Below are 9367 nucleotides of genomic sequence, written 5' to 3' on the forward strand. Positions count from 1 at the left end.
CTGGCCTGGCCTAGGCAGGGGGGGGGGAACCCTTGACCATTTATTCATCCGTTGCCTTTGCACAGGAAATGAAGAAAAGTGCGCAGGAGTGAGGGGCTGGCAATAGTAGTATATTTGGCTCCTTGGTCTAGTGGCGAAACACAGTGCAGTCTCTGACTGTGTTTGGGGCCGAATACAGGGGTACTTCAGGTTAAGAACTTAATTCGTTCTGGAGGGCTGTTCTTAACCTGAAACTGTTCTTAACCTGAAGCACCACTTTAGCTAATGGGACCTCCCGCTGTTGCTGCGCCACTGCCACACAATTTCTGTTCTTATCCTGAAGCAAAGTCCTTAACCCGAGGTATTATTTCTGGGTTAGCGGAGTCTGTAACCTGAAGCGTCTGTAACCTGAAGCGTCTGTAACCCGAGGTACCACTGTACTCAGAAAAGGGAGAGAACTATTAGAGAGGTCTAGTGTAATACTTTGTGCCAGAACTGAGCCTTTGCATGTGTTTTAAATACTGGCACACCTGGTAGAGCATGAGACTCTTAATCTCAGGGTTATGGAATTGAGCCCCACCTTGGGCAAAAGATTCCTGCATAGCAGGGGGTTGGACTAGATGACCCTGGTGGTTCCCTTCCAACTCTGCAATTCTATCATTCTATGAAAGGGCAATTATTCATCGCAAAACAACAATCCTTCACAATATGTAAGCGCAACAAATCCTTGGGCTCCCGGGATGCTTTGCAGATCAGAGCTCAGTCTTTCCTGATAGACAGAAGCCCTGACTTCTCTCTTTCCCATGTTTTTAGTGATATGACTGTCGGATTGTGTGGGACTGAGGAGATGTTAGCTCAGATCCTTGCTCACCGCAAAGCTCACTGCGTGACCTTGGGCCACTTGTTACTTCTCAACCTAGCCTACCCCGCCGGACTGTTGTAAAAATAAGAGGGAGCAGAACCATTTAACTGCCTTGAGCTCCTTCTAGGAAAAACAGGATACAGATGTGACAAATGTAGAAAGAGAAATTAAGGATTTTAAAACGGTATTTTACAAAGTTACATGGGGAGGGGGACAGCTCCCTGTCTTTAGGAATTCATAGCATCTCCTCAGTTATCCATTCCCAGCCTCTGTAATCATCGGGGTGGAGGAAGAGTTTCAAAAAAATGTCAAATACAGTGGTACCTCAGGTAAAGAACTTAATTTGTTCTGGAGGTCCATTCTTAAAATGAAACTGTTCTTAACCTGAGGTACCACTTTAGCTAATGGGGCCTCCTGCTGCCGCCACGCCGCCGGAGCACGATTTCTGTTCTCATCCTGAAGCAAAGTTCTTAACCTGAGGTAATATTTCTGGGTTAGCAGAGTCTGTAACCTGAAGTGTATGCAACTCGAGGTACCACTGTATTTTGAAATGCAGTCAGACATTGTAACAGAGCAAGCGGCAAAGGACAGAGCAGTGAGTTCTTTTAATAGCTCTGGTTTCTGTTTTTATGTATAGACTTTATCCTGGAGTACACAAACTATCACACAGATAAACTTTTAAGTCAGTGTGTTGAGCTTCTGTTGAGTACCTGGCCAGCTACAATCCCCAAAGATTAAACTTGCCTTTTAAATTTCTGGACATGAACCAAATGAAGTGCAGCACATTGAGTAGTGCATGCCTATACGAACCCACTCAGAATTGCAGCCTCCGGCCCCACTGGATTTAGTAGGGCTTACTTCTGAGTGACATGTGTATTCAGCTCCTTCTCATTGAAATCAATGTGACTAAAAGGTGACAGTCAGTATATAGCAGGACGGACAGTCAATGGGATTCGACTGTCTATAGTGTGTGTGTGTGTGTGTGTGTGTGTGTGTGTGTGTGTCTACACATCAGTTGTATATAGCTACTGAAACCCTGCCAGTCAAGTGTAGATTTGGGGTTTCTCCAGGCATCCTTCTTATTGACAATTTGTGCTTAGGATGGTATCAAGGTGGCTCTTACATTAAAAGGTAAAGGGACCCCTGACCATTAGGTCCAGTTGTGGCCGACTCTGGGGCTGCAGCGCTCATCTCGCTTTATTGGCCGAGGGAACTGGCATACAGCTTCCGGGTCATGTGGCCAGCATGACTAAGCCACTTCTGGCGAACCAGAGCAGTGGTTCCGTTTACCTTCCTGCCGAAGTGGTACCTATTTATCTACTTGCACTTTGACATGCTTTCAAACTGCTAGGTTGGCAGGAGCAGGACCGAGCAATGGGACCTAACCCCGTCTCGGGGATTCGAACCACCAACCTTCAGATTGACAGGCCCTAGGCTCTGCGGTTTAACCCACAGTGCCACCCGCGTCCCGGTTCTTACATTATCACAGTTTTAATACCGTTTGCACCTGTAAATGTTTTGCCACGGCCGCACTGCTTTTGGTTCCAACCAGTGAGATGCCCTGTCGTTTCCTGCTGATATTAAGCTAACTCTCTCATGCCACAAATGTGCCTCCAGACAGCCAACATGTGACAGTAGCAGCATTGGGGAAGCACCACAGAACCACTAACAAAGCAGAATAAATCTGTCACATTGCGTCGCAGAGCACACACTTAATAAATCCCCAGTTGGAGGGGGTCTCAATACTGAGCTGGGTGGCCGTGATCTTAGAATCGTCCAGTCGGAAGGGACCCTGAGGATCAGCCTTTCTCAACCTGTGGGTCCCCAGATGTTGTTGAACTACAACTCCCATCACCCCTAGCTAGCAAGGCTCAGGGATGATGGGAGTTATAGTCCAACAACATCTGGGGACCCACAGGTTGAGAACTGCTGATTCTAGTCCAACCCCCTTCAATGCAGGGATCTGCAGCTGAGCCATAAGGGGACTGAACCTGCAACATTGGCGTTATCAGCACCAGATTCTAACCATCCGACAGAGCAGTGTTCACAATTTCCATAAGCTACTTCTTTGCCCAAACCTTTTCCCATTCGTCTTTTCACTAATCCTGACGCCTGTTCATCAGCCACCAGGCCTGAAGCTCCTTCCAGCCTGCACAGCTATTCCCAGTCGCCGTCTCTCCTAGTTCAGCCTCTCTGGCTAGCTCATTCCAGTTTCCCCAGTCTTCTCCTCCCTTAAAGGTAAAGGTAAAGGGACCCCTGACCATTAGGTCCAGTCGTGACTGACTCTGGGGTTGTGGCGCTCATCTCGCTTTATTGGCCGAGGGAGCCAGCGTACAGCTTCCGGGTCATGTGGCCAGCATGACTAAGCTGCTTCTGGCGAACCAGAGCAGCACACGGAAACGCCGTTTACCTTCCCGCCGAAGCGGTACCTATTTATCTACTTGCACTTTGAACGCCGTTTACCTTCCTGCCGAAACGGTACCTATTTATCTACTTGCACTCTGATGTGCTTTCAAACTGCTAGGTTGACAGGAGTAGGGACCGAGCAACGGGAGCTCACCCCGCCGCGGGGATTCGAACCGCCGACCTTCTGATCGGCAAGTCGTAGGCTCTGTGGTTTAACCCACAGCGCCACCCGCGTCCCATACCGTGTCTCCTCCCTTAGACATCCTCATTAATCCTCTTCGACTTGCCCCTCTCTCCGCCCTCCTGTTCGTCTCCACACTGTCCCCTTGCCCGCCCCCCCTGCCCCAGCCCCGGGAACCGATCTGTCTCCTCTGGAAGAAAACTCTATAATTCTCCATGTTATTATTATTGTGATGATTATGAGATATATTCTTCCTTTTGGACAATGTACTGGGCCAAAGTCATCATCTGGGGAGACACTGGCCATCCATCTTCCCTAAAAGGGAAACAAAGCGGGCATGAGGAGGGGGAGAGAGAGGAGAGAAGGTCCTTTCTTGAACCTCTCCAAATTTCTTTTCTATTTTGAGAAGAGGCGGCCACAATGGACTTCTTTATGAACCATAATGGTTATGTTTATGAAGCCGGCGATCCCAGTGTATGAAGGCAATTTTATGCCTAATTAGAAAATGATGCATCTCACAAAAGGAGACAAAGGGAACCTGGTATTTCTCCCTGGCTGGCTAGGCTGCCCAGCCACCCCTTCCTGGGGGGCAATACCCCCCCCCTTCTACACCTCCTTAAGCCCACCGTGCTTCTCAGACCCTCCTTTTTCAACTTGATCATTTTCCTGGGGTCGCTTAGCAAAGCAGCTCAGTGTCACTGCAGATCCAATGCATTTTCAAGTCCTTCACATTTATTTCTTTGGGGGGGGGTGGCGGTAGGAGAAAGCCCCCCCCCCTTCCACCCAAATTCTATCCAAGGGAGACCTCACCTCTGGGAAGACTCCAATAACTGCCTAACTGCCCCCCCTTTCCCCCGCTCGATTAAGGGATAATTTTTAATATATATGCAATAAATGTTCACTTTGTTAGATTGAATGACAGACAATAATATCGGCGGAGCTTCCTCTCCATCCATTATGGGCAAATGAGGCTCGCCCAGGACATATTTGCTTTTGATTAATTTATTTGCAGGCTCGGCTTGATAAAGCAATAACTATTTGGTTAAACTTGACATTTGGTCTTTGGGGGGTTATCAGGCGAAATTCCCTCTGGTTCGTGCAGGGTGGGGGGGGAGAGGAGGAGGAGGGGAGGAGGAGGGAGGAGAAGATAATAAAGCTGTTTAAAAAGGGATTAATTATTAATTGCTTGCAATTAATTTCCCTCTTTCGCCCTCGCTGACAAACAGCACCCACCAGGACCCCAAGGTAGACAAGAGGACTATATCACATTTTATACTGTTATCCCCAAACTACCATCAGCACCGCCATCATTGCAAAGAGAGGTCCCTGCCCCGAGAAGCTTGCAGCCAAGATGGCCAAAGCTCTGACGCTCTTCCCCTTCCTAAATAGGACTGCCTACGCACCGCACATTTAAACCACGTGACACCCCCCCCCCAAGAATCTTGGAAACTGTAGTTTACCCCTTACTTTCCCCCAGCACTCTTTAACAAACTACATTTTTCAGGATTCTCGGGAGAAGTAGTGTGCTTTGAATCTATGGCGTCTCCTGATTGTTTGGATGGCTATGGCTCTCAGGCTTCAGAGCGATGCTCCCCCAGGTTTTGATTGTATTAATTATTATTATTATTATTATTATTATTATTATTATTATTATTATTATTATTATTATTATACCACCCTTCATCCTTCATCATAGAATAAAATGCAGGGGGGAAACATGAAAATAAGTAAAACAAAACAGCAAAACAAGAATGCCCCCTTCCCACAGACACATTTAAAAGGCTGTAAATATTAAAAATTAATTTAAATTGGTGTAGAAGCCTCCTGGACTACGGGGTCCCGTCATTCCTGGCCATTGGACGTACTACCTGGGGGGTGAGGCCAGTTTGGGGGTCCAGCAATAGTCTCTCCCTCCCTGCTTTGGAGTCCGGTTTCCTTTTTCACTAGTGATGTTCAAACCGGTTTTTTCCCCCGCGAGTGTAGGTGTCATTCCCCTTCTTTGTAATCATTTCGAATACATAAAGCCAGCATTGATTGGAAAGTGCATACATTCGATTTTCTTTATTCTTTTTTAAGGGATGCCTTGTTTTTCAGCAGCCATTAGCAACAGCATCGCAAGTGTAGCGGCCAAGCCTTAAAGGCGCAGCCGCAATGTACCCGATTTAAACCAGTTTAGCTGTGTTAGGCGGGGTGCCAATTCGACTCTCGCGCACGACAGTGAAGTCACTACAGACCATGTTTCCCGGAGGGTTTCCACTTCGAGCCAAGTGGACTAAGCCAGATTAACGACCTGGAGGATCGCTCCCCCATCCTAAACAACAGAAAATCTATTACATATTTACTTCCACCCAGTGCTTTTTTTCTGAAGGGAGGCAGGGGGACGCGTACCCCTAAACATTTTGTGAATTTAAGTTTGGCCTCATTGGAGGGCAGCATTTAAATATGAGTAGGAAAATGAGAGTACCCTTAAACATTTATTTTAAGGAAAAAAGCACTGCCTCCACCTAACACGGTTTTAGAAACGGGGGCGTGTCGCAACACAATTCTCGGTGTACTGACTTTCAAAGGACTGCTTGCTTAGGATCGCCGTCCCAAGCTGCAAAGTTATACCCCTAAGGCGCAAATCTGTGGATACGACGCCGAGGTATGTTCCAGCCAGGTGAAAGGTTTGCAGTCTCAATCTCAACAAGATCAGGGGACGCTGCTCTGCCTTTCTCTAAGCACGTGGCTTCCCTCCCGATCCTGGGAACTGTAGTATCTGAGGGTGCTTGGAATTGTAGATCCATGGGTTAAACTACGTCTTTGAGGGGACGTTTTGTGCTTTTAATTTACATAGGATGTGCTTTTTTCCATGTATGGTGTGGGTCTGCCCTCTACGTCTCTTAAAAACCCTCGTCCGTTAACCCCACTTGGATTAACGATTTCATTGTAACAATTCTAGAGTTACCAAAATTTCACTATAGCATAGGCGATTTTTGGAAGTTTGGTCAGCGGGCTGTGTGAGACGCGACGATTTAACAAGGAACAAACGCTGCTGGAGAAGCCCGTCATTACCATTTTGCCTTCCTTTACAATAGCATCTCCGAAGGAAACCAGCTTCAGAAAATGAAGAAATGTGCCCATAGCTCTCTTTCTCCCAGCAATAAAATCCCTTCGCAGATTGATGATCCCCCACAGTTTTCCTTAATCGACCAACCTAATTTTCAGATGAGCCGTGTCTTGAAATTGGTGGTGATCTCTCCCTAAAACAAAGCGTTTCTTAAGAGCTGGGGGGGGGGCGGATTTCGGATTTATTTCTTTTCTGGTTCGGGGTCACTTTACCGTTTTGTCTAAACCATTTTTGCTTCAAAATCCAAAAATAGTCAATGCCTCCGAGGTGCGCAGTGAGATCTCCCCGCGAAACAAATAAGTTTAAGAGAGGAATCTTGGGGGGTCTCCGTATACAAGAAATTAAGAGAGGAATCTTGGGGAGATGCGAAATGTTTGGAAGAAGAAAGCCTGCGAACGGTTACCTCTCTCTAGTCTAGAGAATCCGAAGTGACCTCGCTCGTGTTTATTATTCTCGAGCCATTCATTCGAATTCACTGCGCAATCCTGCACAGATCGAGAAGTAGGGAGTTCGACAGGGCTTACGCCCAGGTAAAGGGGTGCAGAAAGCAGAGACATCACCTTGCCAACAAAGGTCCGTATAGTTAAAGCTATGGTTTTCCCAGTAGTGATGTATGGAAGTGAGAGCTGGACCATAAAGAAGGCTGATCGCCGAAGAATTGATGCTTTTGAATTATGGTGCTGGAGGAGACTCTTGAGAGTCCCATGGACTGCAAGAAGATCAAACCTCTCCATTCTGAAGGAAATCAGCCCTGAGTGCTCACTGGAAGGACAGATCCTGAAGCTGAGGCTCCAATACTTTGGCCACCTCATGGGAAGAGAAGACTCCCTGGAAAAGACCCTGATGTTGGGAAAGATGGAGGGCACAAGTAGAAGGGAACGACAGAGGACGAGATGGTTGGACAGTGTTCTCGAAGCTACCAACATGAGTCTGACCAAACTGTGGGAGGCAGCGGAAGACAGGAGTACCTGGCGTGCTCTGGTCCATGGGGTCACAAAGAGTCGGACACAACTAAATGATTAAACAACAACAACAAAAGGGATGCAGAGAGGCATCCTAAATTTATGTATGAATGAATCAACCCAGAAGAAACGCGTTCCTTTGTCGTGCTCTTCCATGCGCAAAGCAAAAGTCCTCTTTAACAGGCCTGCGCGCAATCCTATAACTTTGAAGTCGGCAGCACATTCAAAACACATGTCCCCTCTCAAAGAATTCTGGGAACTGCCGTTTTCTGAGCGTTGCTGAGAATTGCAAAGGGTGAAACTGCCGCAGAGCGAACAAATGCGCATGAAAGGTAGAGTACGTACCCAAGTTAATACCGTTTGACGTACCCTGCGACCGGAGCTTCGAAAAGCAAGGAATGGTTATGCCACCCGCATAAAAGCAAAGGTTATGCCACTCGTATAAACGTTCCTGGCCTGCGTGTTTCACGCAAGCGCCCCCAGCGTTTTCACCTCCATGTTTCTTCTTGGAAGTGAGCAACCCCCCCGCCCCAGGCCGATTTCTATGGGGTTTCCAGGCTAAGAATCGAGGAACAGCACCGAAAAGAAACGACCGAGGAGAAGTAAGGGTCAGGGCTACTGAGACTTGCGATTTACAGCGTTTGTTTATGTTTTTATTATTTACTTTGTTGTTTTTTTATATGACGATTTTATGTTGTAACCGCCCTGAGACCTTTGGGTATAGGGCGGTATACAAATTTAATAATAATAATAATAATAATAATAATAATAATAATAATAATAATAATAATATAATCATATATATTTCGCTATCGGGAGGTGGTGGACTCTCCTCTCTTGGGTGATGGATGGCCATCTGTCATGGATGCTTTAGAGGAGATTCTGGTATTGCAGGAGTTGGACTAGATGACCCAGGATGTCCCTTCCAATTATGTGATGCTATGATTCTACGCAGCCTGAGCTCTTTTCTACGGCGAGCTTTAGATGGCATTGAGTGTTTACGGCATGCAGTTCAATTTTCCCTTCACTGGAGATATTAGTCGGGGAACACGTGTCCGCACACACAGAGAGATATACGTCATGGTTATCTATATTCCACCGCGGGTGTGTCATTCCTTAGAAAGATGAAAGATGTAACCTTTCTGACCGCTTCGTACAAAAGCAGCCTCCCGAGTGTCCTTCACACGTGATGGTGTACACGGGTGTCGGGAAGACGTCACGTGTGAAATCAGTTACGCACACGTGAGTTAAGAGGGCGGCATTTAAATCGCCCCCCCCCCCCAGTGATGATGGTTCTTTTCTGAGCTAAGCACGCGGAGAGGTGGTTAGGAAAGCGGAATTTGGCTGAAAGCACAGAAAAAAAAGGTTTCTCAATTCAGCCTGCGGTGATGAATCGCTTTGGAGGAAAGGCGTTTCCCCGCGGCTAGCTTGGTTTTTTTGCTTCTGTCTTTCCTCCTCGCAATGAATGAAGGAGGCCGCAGGATGGATGGTCCAGAGTGTGTTAGATCTCCATCAAACTGTGAATCCCCTCCCTTGACTAAATAATCTGTCACAACTTTACAGAACACACACTGAGAGCAAAGAGGAGCCTCTGCCCTGGAAAACGGCCTTCCCCTCCCTTGCCGAGGGGGCTTGATCCGGCCAAGGGGCGGCGGAGGAAAAACCGGGAGGAGGGAGACAAGGAGCGGACTCGTTCCCGGAAACTGCAGCGCATCCTGCAAAGGTGCCCAGAGGCCTTCTCGGATCCAGGAAGCGCCTGATCCCGCCAACCCCATTCAAAATCCAGTCATCACCTCTCCCCTTACTAAAATAAAATAAAATAAAATAAAATAGCGATTTCATGGTCCTTAAAAATATGCCCCAGCTTT

The sequence above is a fragment of the Podarcis vaucheri genome (genome assembly GCF_965113315.1).
Source record: "Podarcis vaucheri genome assembly, chromosome: 9".
In the NCBI taxonomy this organism is placed as follows: domain Eukaryota; kingdom Metazoa; phylum Chordata; class Lepidosauria; order Squamata; family Lacertidae; genus Podarcis; species Podarcis vaucheri.